The 13,115-nt window shown below is 45.3% G+C and overlaps 1 protein-coding gene across 1 annotated transcript in view; it reads right to left on the bottom strand.

Annotated features, from left to right (window-relative positions):
- znf469 (zinc finger protein 469) overlaps positions 1-13,115 on the bottom strand; it is a 229,626-nt gene that overhangs the window by 93,621 nt on the left and 122,890 nt on the right. The window lies entirely within an intron of this gene.

The following is a 13,115-nucleotide window of genomic DNA, read 5'->3' as shown; positions in this document are numbered from 1 at the left end:
GGCAGATGGTATTAGTCACATTTCATGCTGTCTCAGGACAAAAATAAAGGAATACATTTTGAAATATTGTGATGTTCCAATGCACGACAGTGCCTCGTCAACAGTGCATGCAGTGCTGTTTGCCATCTGACATATTCAACAGCGTGGGAATACCAGGGATGATGTGAGAAATATTGCAAATTCATAATCATCTTCAGTACTGTATTTCCATCACAAATTATCACCAGACAAACTCAAGCGTTGCTTAAATTCTTCAATGTGTGGAAAATGTTTAAACGCCTTCGCATGGCTCTCAACGTGGCGAGAGGCTGAGCCGGCGGCTCGTAGCTAACGCTGCTAACAGTGAAAACAAAGGCAACAGTGCTGACAGAGCTAACAGTGTTAGCTGTGTCGTTTCCACTACGGCACAGCCGGTCGGGACGCCGTCATCAGCTGTAACCGGCGTATGAGAGCAGTGCAGAGCGGCGCGGCCGTGAGCTAGCCAGTGGGGCACGCTCTCATGCACAAACATGCACTAAGTGGCACGCAAGGCCGACTTGGCGATGTCAACAAATCAAGGAGAAACTGAGATTACAACACACACTTCATTCTCTGCTCAGGTAGACATAACAGTTGCTTGCTGCTACAGTATATTAAAGGGACTGTTTGCAACTTCTTACACGTATTCTTACAACTTCTCCTTACTCGTCCCGTGTGTCTCCGCTGTTCAGACTCAGACTCCAACACAAACTCCAGTGAAGCACCAAAACCTCTTGGTTGTATCTAGTGAAGCCCGTCTGTTAAACAGTGTTGGCCGCGGTCGGAGGACGCGGGGGAGACCGTAGCTTTGGTCTCCAGGACCGGAGTCTCTGCTGTACTCTGCTCCTCTGCTCCTCTGCCTGCCTTCACTCACACACCGCGCTCCTTCTCTCTCTCTCTCTCTCCACCTCTCACGTGCATGCTGCTCACTCCACACTGCAGAAGAGTTAGTTTAGCTCTGAGAATATCTAGTGAATGTTCAGTGGACGTTTGTGCAGAAATAACTGCTGCAGCTCCTCCAGACCAACAGAGGTTTCCCGTGTCTTGTGAAGTGACGGGGCTCCGCAGAGAGAAACGTTATCGTCTCCGACCAAAACTCCGGCGTCTCCCCCGTTCCCTCCGGCCGCGGTCGGGAGGCTGAGGCAGGAAAAGCCAACACTAGGATCAGCATTGATTCATGGAGAGACCTTGGTCTGGTCAGCTAACATTACTGCCAAGCAGCTGAAATATAGAGTGATATTGTGCTTTTAGCTGACGTGTGTCTCCTCACTGTGTTGAGCGATGCTCCTTCATGTCTATGTAGAGCGAGCACAAGCGGCAGCAACAGGACGCTGACTTTAGTTGACTTAACGGCCACAGGTGAAGCTGTTAACAAGACATTTCTGATTCTTACAAACAGTCCCTTTAATGCTCTGGATATCCTACAGAGCACCTTTAAGATATTTTCATTTGCATGAACATTTTGGATGAAAAGCAGCTTTTGGTTAAAAGGCAGAAAGAGTCAGATACCCCAGCAGCTCCTTTTCAGACGTATCGAGCCAGACAGACACGCTTAATCCTACACAGGTTCAAAGCTCCGCCAATCCACATGTGGCTTCAGCCTGAACAGAGTTACAGAGAATAAAAGGAAAACACCCAAAGAACAGAAGAGGGCGGGCTGTGAGTAATGTATTGATGTGAGTTGTGTCTCTGGGATCTTGAAAGACTGATTATTTTTTACCAGCCAAGTGTGTATTTGCAGTGCTAATGTAATTCATATTTCTTCGAGGGGGTGTAGGTGAGCTCAGCAACCCTGCAGAGAATAACAGACTATCTGTTTAACAATGACTGCTGACTAAGATTGGGCACCGCGCCACGTTCATTCCCATGACTCACGCAGCAACATCACCCCCCCATGAGACTCACAAAAGAGTTGATCATCCGCCGCCAACGCAGGATGCTTACTAAGACCAAATGGTCAACGGGGAGACATTCACACAGATTTAAAAAAAAACAAAAAAAACATTGAAACCAGACATGCAAATGGTCATACACAGACACTTTTTCATCTCAGACATGAAGCAAGTAAACCCCACTGCCAAGGACTCCTCACAAAGTAGCCACAAGGTATTTATATCCTAAACAAAAGCATGAGTCCAACCCTATCCATCCATTAAATGCACCACGTGAGCTGAAAGTAGACACAAAAGACCAACTAAAGCCCTTTATGATCGCACCCGCTGTAAAAGAATTCAGAAAGTTGTTATCGCAAATGTTTCAAAAACACACGCATGTGCTCAGCGAGACCACGATGTGGAAAGTTCCCAGGTTCAAGGTTGACAAAAGCTACAGTTTGTGTCCCATTTAATTGTCCTTTAGAAAGATCCAGAACTCCCACCTGGTCATATAGACTTCTTTTCTTTAGATAAGAGTATAACAGTGCAGAATTATATCCCATAAAAATCAGTGTTCACAACTTAAGTAACAGCACAAAGAAACCGGCAACGAGACATTCATGTTTATTGTTTTTCATTAGCTGAAATCATTCATAGATTGATTGTCTATAAAACTGATTATCCTGCATGAAGAGTAAATCACAGAAGTAAAGCAAAAGAGTAAATCATAAAAAGGAGATTCTTCTGTGAAGTACACTAAAATACATTCTCAGTAATACAAGCCAAACACTCGCATAGAAAGACAGAAGAAATAGTTCTGTTCATGTTCGAAAGGAGATCTTCAACATCTGCGCCACATATTGCGTCACATACCAAAAGTTCCATATGAATTATAGCATCTTCACAGTGGACGGTAATACAACGCACACTAATAGTCAGCTTCTCTTGATTTAAAGCTTGGCTTTATGCTCTTTTTTTTGTATGTACAGTGTTTGAATTTGATATCTACACTTTTGTGTTTTTGAGTTTGCATCTGAGAATACAAACAGCTGAGAACTTGCAACTTATGCCCATGACCCCGGTGCTGTGGGACCACCCCGGCATGTTAAGAGTGTGAAGGTAAACATTTCTCAATGAATTCGGCAGGGGGAAAGCCCTGCTGGAGTGCGGCTGCATTGTGAAGGCCAAATAGTGCGATACTTAATCTAAACAGGCGATGTGGGAGCTGGGGGGGGGGGGCTCTCAGAGGTCACGGTTCAGCATAGAGACGTGGAACCCAGGCAAAAAAAAACAGATCAACAGGCTGTGAAACAGCTGCACACGTTTTCCACTCAGCTGATATCATGCAAAGAAGATTTGGATAACCACTCTATTCAGAAGAGTCATTAGTTGGACTGGATTTATGATTCTGCGAGGAAACACACCGTGAACTGTGAAAGTCATATATAATGTCGTGGAGCGACGTTCTGCCAACATCATGTTTTTACACTACGACAGGAATATGTGACTTAATGCCTTTTTTTTCACAGCAGACATTCTGACATGTCACAGCAGGAACAACACAGGTGGAACAAATGGCTGCACTCCATTTAGGTGTGTCAATGTCAGGATGACATCTGGATGTGTGTTAGCTGGCTCACTGACATGGCTAACTGGGTCACAACCATCATTAATGTTATTAGTTCCACTGAGCTTTTCCCACTATGACAACTCAGAAATTGAGCGTGTAATATATGCTATATTATGCCTATAGAGTGCTGCAGGGATGACGTGTTTTTGTTGGCCAACCCGGAGGTTAGAATCGTAGCGGTTCCTTCAATATAAAACCCAATGGGATTGTTCCATCGGGTTTTGGATTATTGCAGAAAATAACATAAACGTTTATGATACTTCACGTGTTGTTCCGTAAATTAATCTCCACAAATGAACACAACTTTTATGATTTTTGAAGTGTGAATGCAGTCGCCGTAGGTGAAAAGCTAAGCTACACCACGGTTGCATGAACCCGAGTACACACAACGAGGCTGGCTAGAGGAGGACGAGTCGGCGTGATGACGTCTCATTTAGCCACTTGTTAGCAACCGCCTTTTTTAAGACATATAAAAGCTTAAAAATTCCACGAGTGGGATATTTACTGACATATTTTATATCGCAGAACAAAACGTTCAAAATCTCTTAAGCTTGTGTTAACCACAGAACCGGAAGTGTGCTAATACTAACTCATTTCCGGGTTTTAGGACTCGTTCCTGCAGCACTCATATAGCATAGGACACCCACCCGCCCCCACCCCACACTTTACACCTCTGGATTGATTTGGCGTCACTAAACTTTACAGGTGTGTAGTTGAGATCAAAACGCAGGTAGAGTTTGAAGATGGGAATCCGAGCAAAGGCACCGGTAAGTAGAGAAGTGGAGAGGCAGCCACTGCCTTCACCACACACACTTTACGCCCCTGGTATGATTTGGCGTCGCAGTTGGTGCGATCCCATCACAAGATGGTCTTTAGTTTTTTACGTTATAAATTACACCTGTATTTTCTTGCTATGACATGCCAAAATTTCTGCTGTGAAATAAGTCCATACCAGACCAACAACAAATCTGAGATGTGGGCGACGATTCAGAGGTCTGGAACCCGGCTTAGATCACAATACATAAGGCAAACATAAACATTTTAGGTTAGGGTAAAGCTAAAATGATACTTTGTTTTGTCATCTCCTCATGTCAGATGTCCATGGACAGCCCAAATCGTATGAGTGCATTTGTGCACATGTGCGGACACAAAATGTTGTCTAAACAGAACCACGTGTGTGTCTGCTGTCTGCCCTGCTGTCCACTTCCATGTCCATTTTAGAGTATATCAGGGCCTTAAAGATTAACCCTACCGATTTATGACCTTTTACAGCCAACCAATGCGTACTTGTGACCCCTCATCGCAGGTTGGTCTATGAGTTGTTGGCAGTGGGTAACCTCCTTGGTCTGAGAAGTGAAGTCAATGCTGAAGTGCCTTAAACCTGCATTATTTCTAACAGCCAGCAGGGGGCGACTCCTCTGATTGTATAGAAGTCTGGTTGTATAGAAGTCTATGAGAAAATGAGCCTACTTCTCTCTTGATTTATTACCTCAGTAAACATTGTAAACATGAGTTGATGGTCTTAATCGCTAGTTTCAAGTCTTCTTCAATACAGCATGATGTTCATTTAGTAAATGATGGTCCCATTTAGAGTCAAACAGACCATAAAGCAGGGGATGCTTTAGGGCGGGGCTACCTTGTGATTGACAGGTCGCTACCACGGCGTTGTCCGGTCTGGGAGTTGTCCGTGTTTTTGTTTTACAACTTTACTCTTTCACAGTGTGTTTTCACTTCATGAAAGTTAATTCTAACCTTTTTGGTCACCTAAAAACATTGTATTCAGCGTTTGGTTGTATTTAGCTCCACCCTCTCGTGTCACTCTGGTTGCAAAAAAACAAGATGGCGACGGCCAAAATGCTGAACTCGAGGCTTCAAAACGTCAGTCCACAAACCAACGGGTGATGTCACGGTGACTACGTCCACTTCTTAGATACAGCCTATGGTTGTGAGCAGTTCAACTAAAGAGTGATGTTTAAGTCTTTATGCTAAGCTAAGCTAATTGCTTCCCGACTCTAGCTCCATTCTCGCTGTACAGACACGAACGTGGTTTTAATCTTCTAATCTAACTCTTGCAAAGAAAGCTGATGTGTGTATTTCCCAAAATGTTTAACTATTTCTTTAAAGTTTGGCAACTAAAAATAGGATCTACTGTCGGCTCGGGTGATTAAAGAAGCAAAACCTTTACTCACTTGCATCATTCAATGTGATCTTAGTGAATCGGGGTCATTACAGATAAAGGCACACCCAACAGCGTGTGTGAACACCAAACCTTCACCGCAACAGTTCACTGTCAGCCTGCGGCTGATACAGTATTTATATCTGTTCCACGTCTCTTCTCTAACGGATTCATTAAACGCCATCAGTCCTGCGTTACACTGTCCCGAAACACTGTCTGACATGTTTCCTTATGTATGTGCAGCATCTTTATTCGGGTTCCAACAGTCATTACGAAAACAAACCGTAACGGAAAAAGGAAAACAGTGGTACAAAGACAGAGGAATGGGATTAAAGCATTGATTGGACAAATAAACCAGTAGAGCCAACAGATGAAAGCAAACTGTTTTGTCACTTCCTCTCTGGGTAAATAAACAACCACACCAGATGTCCCCGCTTCTCATTCGCCCTGCCAGTTTCTCTCAGTCCCACCCTCCCTCTGTTCTCTCATCCAGAGAGGAAAGCAGAACCTGTATGATCTGTGCCTCTTCCAGTCAGATACAGCATCGAAAACAAATGTCCACTTGTCGTTGCCATGAGCAATAATGAATCCCTCAGAACAACAAAGGCACATATCAAAAGGCAACAGACTACCGCACATTTTACAGACTTTCCCAACAACTCTATCACATTATTAACAAACATCTCACCCAAGCAAAGCCAGATATGTTTGAGTCACGAGGTATGGTTAATGTTAACCTTCAAATCAACCAGCAGTGACTCACCCCCGTCTGGAGAATCACAGGCTCTTAATGGCCTGCAGGTTTTTCATCGGCATGGTCTCGCCGTGACCTTTCTGCCGCGTTAGCACCCCGTGTGGACCAATAGAATCACATGTATGGACCATTGATGCCATTCTCAACTTGTTCCAATGTTCTTTCTGGAAACCTTCACACACACACACACACATCTCATTATACCTTTAATTCAGACAGCCTGATGCCTTTACCTTCCTACACATATTCACGCCACTGCACGTCTGTTTCTGTGTGTTTCTGCGCAGAGCGAAAACAGACGGAAGTCTAAACAGTTCCAGGACGGCGCACGCTAATGCGTTCAGAGTTTTTATGTTCCTCTGGAGCTTCCAACACCTTTTACGTGTCCATGACACTTCCCCTTGCCATATATATAAAGGAAACAGGCCTCACAGCACACACATCTTTCAGCCCCCCAAAGGGCCCAGGCTGCATCTCGTGAGCTTTTGGGCTCTCTCCGTCTAGATAATACAAACCATCAAAACATTCTAGTCCACAAATCCAGACTCCATCCCTCTGGCTGTGCTTTGGTTAACCTCTCTATCACGCTCAAGCCTCTGGGCCCTGCTGTTGTCCAGACACAAACACACAACCCACACGGCCAAAAATCATAAACACAGAGTCAAAACCAGACTGCTCCAGCCAGGCGCACACCAGAACAAAAATACTGATGTTCATTGTCATTGTCCATTCATCTCTGTAGTTATGATTCCCCCAGACACAAGTAGACACCCGTGCATCTTAACAGGTGTACGTTACCGCTTTACGCTCACACCCTGAACAGCTGAGCTCTCCACATGAGCCGGAGAATCAGGCGGAGATCTTGTGTCCATCAGACAAAATAGCAAAACAGATTGATCCCTGAGAGTGCATGAGAATGAAACGTTATTTCCTGAACAAAAAAAAAACACACACACACTAAAAACATTATAGTTGTCCAGTGCCAAAGAAAATGTCTGTGCCTATAAATATGTCCCTGAGAAGTTTAAGCATGCTAACCGAGAAGTGGGTCGGACTCGGAAAGTAACTTTTCTATGAATGAGCAACAGTTTGGCCGGACTGCGTAATTACTAAACACACAGGACATTATCTATCATCCTCTCCAAGTCTGTGAGTCACAACAGGCAGTAAAGCCACTACAGCGAGGGGAAAACATGTTGAGCGAAAGGTTAAGCCCAAGATAGCTCTTATATAATGGCACACAAGGACCCATAGAGACGCATAGAGACGCATAAAGTATCCATATAGTATCCTCCAAACACTCAAAAACATTCATGCTATTAAACAGATGTGCATTCAGCTATAGATGTGGTTTTGAAATCATTTCCCTCTTATCCAGCCTGTCAGGCATGTGGTCCTAGGTTTGAACGCCCTCCAAAACCTGCATGAAGTCGGTCTGACAGCTCCCAGAACACAAAGGACTCTTTGGAACAAGAGGGAGGAGAGTCGATACTGATTGGCAGTCGGCCTACGGCATATTCATCATGCTATCTGCTCAGAGGGACGAAGCCCGCGGTCGTAAAATCTTTTTCCGCCGTTTGTTTAAAGGCACGTCCTGTTGGACGGCTATCTCGCCGGTTTCACCACTCACATCATACCCAGACCGCACTGATCCCTATTTGAATATCTACAGGGAAGGCGATAATCATTCCAAGACAGAGCATCTTTAGCGCATACGTAATGTAGCCAGTCGTTGCACGCTTCGCCGGCATCTCCTTCAGGAGTTTTGTTCCCGCCACTCATTCTTAAAAATCTCCTGTGTGACCTTTTTTACTCCCTGCTCTCTTTTATTTCCACCGCTTCATCAGCTGTGTTGATTAGCCGTTCCACAACAGGGCAGTTAGAGAGTCTAGACTGCTGCAGACTGACGTGGGAGTGTGCACACACCCCACAGCCACACTCACACGGATGTGTAATCTCTGAGCGCGTTGTGCCCCGAGCAGCTGCCGTACACTGGGCGAGTTTTGTCTGGGTGGCTGTGGTATTCCACCGCTGTGTGTCATTACGGCAAAGCTAATACCACTCTGCACACCCTCAGTGTCCCACCAGAAGTATGTGTATACATACACACGTGCATGCAAATACACCTCAAAACCACAAGTGTGCATTTACATTTGAGCTCATCCATCTTGTTATAGGGTGAGGAAAGCTTGAACTCTCTGACCTCATGCTGCCATGCAGGCACACCAACAGGACCCTTTCTGACACGATCCATTCCCCTAAACCTCGATCTTAACCTGAACTCAACAACTACAGTAGACACCTAAAGGCTGGACTACACTCAAAGATTACTAAAAGAGCCCACACATAACGACATGTTGTGTTACATTTAACAGTTTTCTTCCTATAGAGTGTGGCAGCACAACACACACTAACAGATTCATTCATGAACAACAAGAGTCCTGACTAAAAGAAACGGAAATCTCACAAAATCTCTCGCGATTAAGCGTGACTTTAGTGTAAACAAACATGGCGGATGCAGGAAGAAGACGTTAGTTTTCGCACTACTTTGATATATATATACACTTATATATTTATATATATATGGATGAAGTGAGAGAGACATGTTAAACAAAACACTCGTGTTGTTGCCACAAATCAATAAGTTGGTCCTCCATTTCTGAGCTCCATCTTCCTGCTACTTTGTGCTTTGTGTTTGCATTAGCCGCGGCCGCCATGACGGTGACGGTTGTCCTTCCTTCTTCAGTCAGCTTGGTTTTCAATTGGCTCTCGTTGTTTCCCACGTGACCGCCTCATCGGCTGTCCTCGGGGTTCCCCACACACAACAGGATTGAACATGCTCAACATTTACGATTTGAGATCGGCGCGGCCAGGATGGACTTCCGAGCAGATCGGAGGATGTAATAAAACACTGTTAACATACAGTAGCTCACACCACGGGAATATCAGACAAGATAATCTCTTCAACCATCAAAACAATCGGGGCTTTGCTAACGATTGTCAGGAGGGGAGGAGGGGGAAACTGGGCCCAAAGTTGTCTTGATTCTCATGTAGTGTGTAACCTTTGCCCTCACCTTAGGGGATGTAGACCTCCTCTCTTTTAACTTAACCTGAACTTAATCCTCAAACAGCCCTTTGAAGAAGTAAAGACCGGCAACAATCCTCACTTTTCCAAAACTCTCGAGACCTAGAAATGGTCCTCACAGACATAGAAATACTAAAAGAACTCACACCATCTCAAATTATTCAAACTAATATGACCTTGGAGACCCTGAAGCACCGCTACTCAGGCACAGCGATGTTATCTGAAATCCATAAAGTGCTCCTTGTTAGCACCCAATCAACTCCTCATTTATGGACCCGGGGAAAGTAAAAACAGCCCTCTGGGCTTTGAGCAGACGAGCAGTGAATGCAGACCTTTAGAGAGCTTAATTTATTACCTTTAAGGACTAAGCAGCAGAGAGCACAGCTGTGATGCGACGGTGAAGGGGGAAGCATGAGAAGTGAAAATGAGCCGTGGCTGCACGCTAAAGACGTATGGGGTTCGTGTGGAAGGACGGTGTCGTTATCAAACAGAAACACTCTAATGCACGAGAGCTCACACACACACACACACACACACACACACACACACACACACACACACACACACAAACACACAGAGTACACATGTAATCATGTGCACTCACAGACACACATGAGGAACAGTCCCGTCTTTATCCCCGTCTTTGGCAACAGTCACTTCCTCAGGATACGGACCAGTTCTGTTTAACTTCAAACAGTGCCTCTCCCTGGTTCCTGCCCTGTCCTGTTCCATCCTCTCTACCCCTCCGTCTCACTGTCTGTCTGTCTCGCAGTGTGCCCCCTACTATTTCTTCTATTCTCATTTTCTTTTTCCTCCAAAGAACCCAGAACACAAACTAAAACAGGAAGAATGAAGAAAGGAAAGAGTGACGAGAGGAGGAAGTACCGCAGCGCTTTCTAATCTGCAGTAGACAGTCAAAAAGAGAGAGAGGGCCTGAGCTGCCGGTCCCTCCCGCTGACTTCCTCCTAGTCAAACCAACAGCAGCCATAACTTATATCCTTACCCCGATACTAACCACACACTCAACCCCAAATTACCATCTGCCAAGCATGACAATCTCGCGAGCCCACCCACAACTCCAGCGATGCCGCTACCTCAAAGCAGGACAAAGGCAGACAACTACCACCTCTGCCGCATTCGGCACACTGTAATCAACCAGGACAATTATTGTGTGTGTGTGTGTGTGTGTGTGTTTCTGTGCATGGTAGTGCACATGCAGGCGTCTGTTTTCATTTAAGAAACTAAAAGAATTAAAGTAGCTGGGTGAGCAGGTGTGTGTGCACCTGAGAGAGACAGGACGTGCTGCTTGTCGGCACACAAATCCTCTCAACCTTTGCCAAAGCGTAGAGTCGTCTCCACCGCAGCAGCACCTGATAGCATCGCTGCCTCTGGTTATCGAACACACTCAGGTGGTGCTGCAGAAGCTGCATGATCTCATCTTTCTTGTCTGCCAAATTTGTTATGAAGCGGCGACAGGTGAGAAATGTAAGAAGAGGAACTGAGCTGGAAACTGCGGCTGGAAAACACTCAAATCCCATTTTAATGTGCTCATCAGCCGGCTGCAGTGTGTGTCTAAAGAGAATGAGAGCAGAGAGCTGTTTGTAGTGCCTCGTTGCCACTGTGCGTCATGCCAGGCCGTAATTAAGATGATTTAAGGGGCTGTTAAACGCAATCAGTGTGATTGAGCGTCATGCCAGCATGTGATCGGTCGCAGCAGGACAAGCCAGTCACCTTGATAGCACATCTGAGAGGATTAATCTGTCGTGGTATCATAATTGTTGTCATTAGGGATGTCGTCATTGTCATAAAGGAGTGTTGTTTTTTTCTTTGCTTCCAGCCAGACATGTCCTGTTTGATTAAAGCAGGTGATTCATTCCATTTACTGAAATTCAATGTTTATCTATTGAGTCATTTTAATGTACAAAGTTAAAATTTCACTGCAGCGCTGACATTTACTGGAACACAGGTCGTATTCTGAGACATTTATAGGTCAATACTCCAAAGTAAATGGCTTACTGTACAGTGTCCACTTTCAACGGTTGTGTTATTTCTACAGTGGAGAAATAGTACGAGGGGATTATAGTTCAGTGGAAGATGTATTTGGAGAAGGTAAAATGCTGCCACAAACACAGGTCATGATATATGAAAAAACACTGGCAGAAGCAGGTGTATGAACGTCTGATGTCACAGCTGGCACTAAGCCTTTTTAACAGAAGACATTTTGACATGATGCAGACGCCGCAAAAACGTTGGCACTGAGGCGCAGTTATGGATCGCCATTATGAGTCTCCCAGAGAACCTCCAGAGAAGAGTACCGGCAGCTTGTGAGAAGTTCCGGTACGCAAGAAAAAGACACGGTACGCCAAGGAGTAAAATATAGAAGGTCCCGGTGAGTACCAGCCCACTGCAAGCTCTCTGTAAGACATTTGATTTTCTCATATTTTCAAATCATATGTCTGAGTCCATTGGTCTCCCAAAATGTATGAAGTCATCGCACCACAAACATATGTTCACAGTGAAGACAAATTTCATGGCGAACAACTCGCATCTGTCTCTCCAAAGCAGTCTTTACATTTCTGGGAGATAATTAGGCTTTTAGGGAATAGCGCTCCACTTTAAAGGGACTGTTTGTAAGAATCCTAAATGTCTTGTTAACAGCTTCACCTGTGGCCGTTAAGTCAACTAAAGTCAGCGTCCTGTTGCTGGCGCTTGTGCTCGCTCTACATAGACATGAACGAGCATCGCTCAACACAGTGAGGAGACACACGTCAGCTAAAAGCACAATATCACTCTATTTCAGCTGCTTGGCAGTAATGTTAGCTGACCAGACCAAGGTCTCTCCATGAATCACTGCTGATCCTAGTGTTGGCTTTTCCTGCCTCAGCCTCCCGACCGCGGCCGGAGGGAACGGGGGAGACGATAACGTTTCTCTCTGCGGAGCCCCGTCACTTCACAAGACACGGGAAACCTCTGTTGGTCTGGAGGAGCTGCAGCAGTTATTTCTGCACAAACGTCCACTGATCATTCACTAGATATTCTAAGAGCTAAACTAACTCTTCTGCAGTGTGGAGTGAGCAGCATGCACGTGAGAGTGGAGCGAGAGAGAGAGAACGAGGGCGGTGTGTGAGTGAAGGCAGGCAGAGGAGCAGAGTACAGCAGAGACTCCGGTCCTGGAGACCAAAGCTACGGTTTAACAGACGGGCTTCACTAGATACAACCAAGAGGTTTTGGTGCTTCCGTGTAGTTTGTGTTGGAGTCTGAGTCTGAACAGCATAGACACACGCGAGCGCGCATGGGACACCGACCCGCAATGATTTATACGTGTAAGAAGTTACAAACAGTCCCTTTAACTACTTACTAACACACAGTAGTTTGACTTAAGCTGACAGTGAATCCAGTCCCTGTCCATCTACAGCTTCAATACAGAAGACATTTTATTATTTATAAACCAAATCTCCCTCTCTTTGACTCCAAAGGTTTCAGCGACCTGTGAGGCCTTCGCAGCCCCGTCTCAGAGGCCCACCGCGCTGGAGGGGTTGAGCTGACAACTGCAGCCTTGGTGCTTAGGGCTCTTGTAA

Source organism: Sebastes fasciatus, chromosome 4, assembly GCF_043250625.1.
Source record: "Sebastes fasciatus isolate fSebFas1 chromosome 4, fSebFas1.pri, whole genome shotgun sequence".
NCBI classification, from domain to species: domain Eukaryota; kingdom Metazoa; phylum Chordata; class Actinopteri; order Perciformes; family Sebastidae; genus Sebastes; species Sebastes fasciatus.
This window is presented reverse-complemented; position numbering and strand designations above follow the sequence as displayed.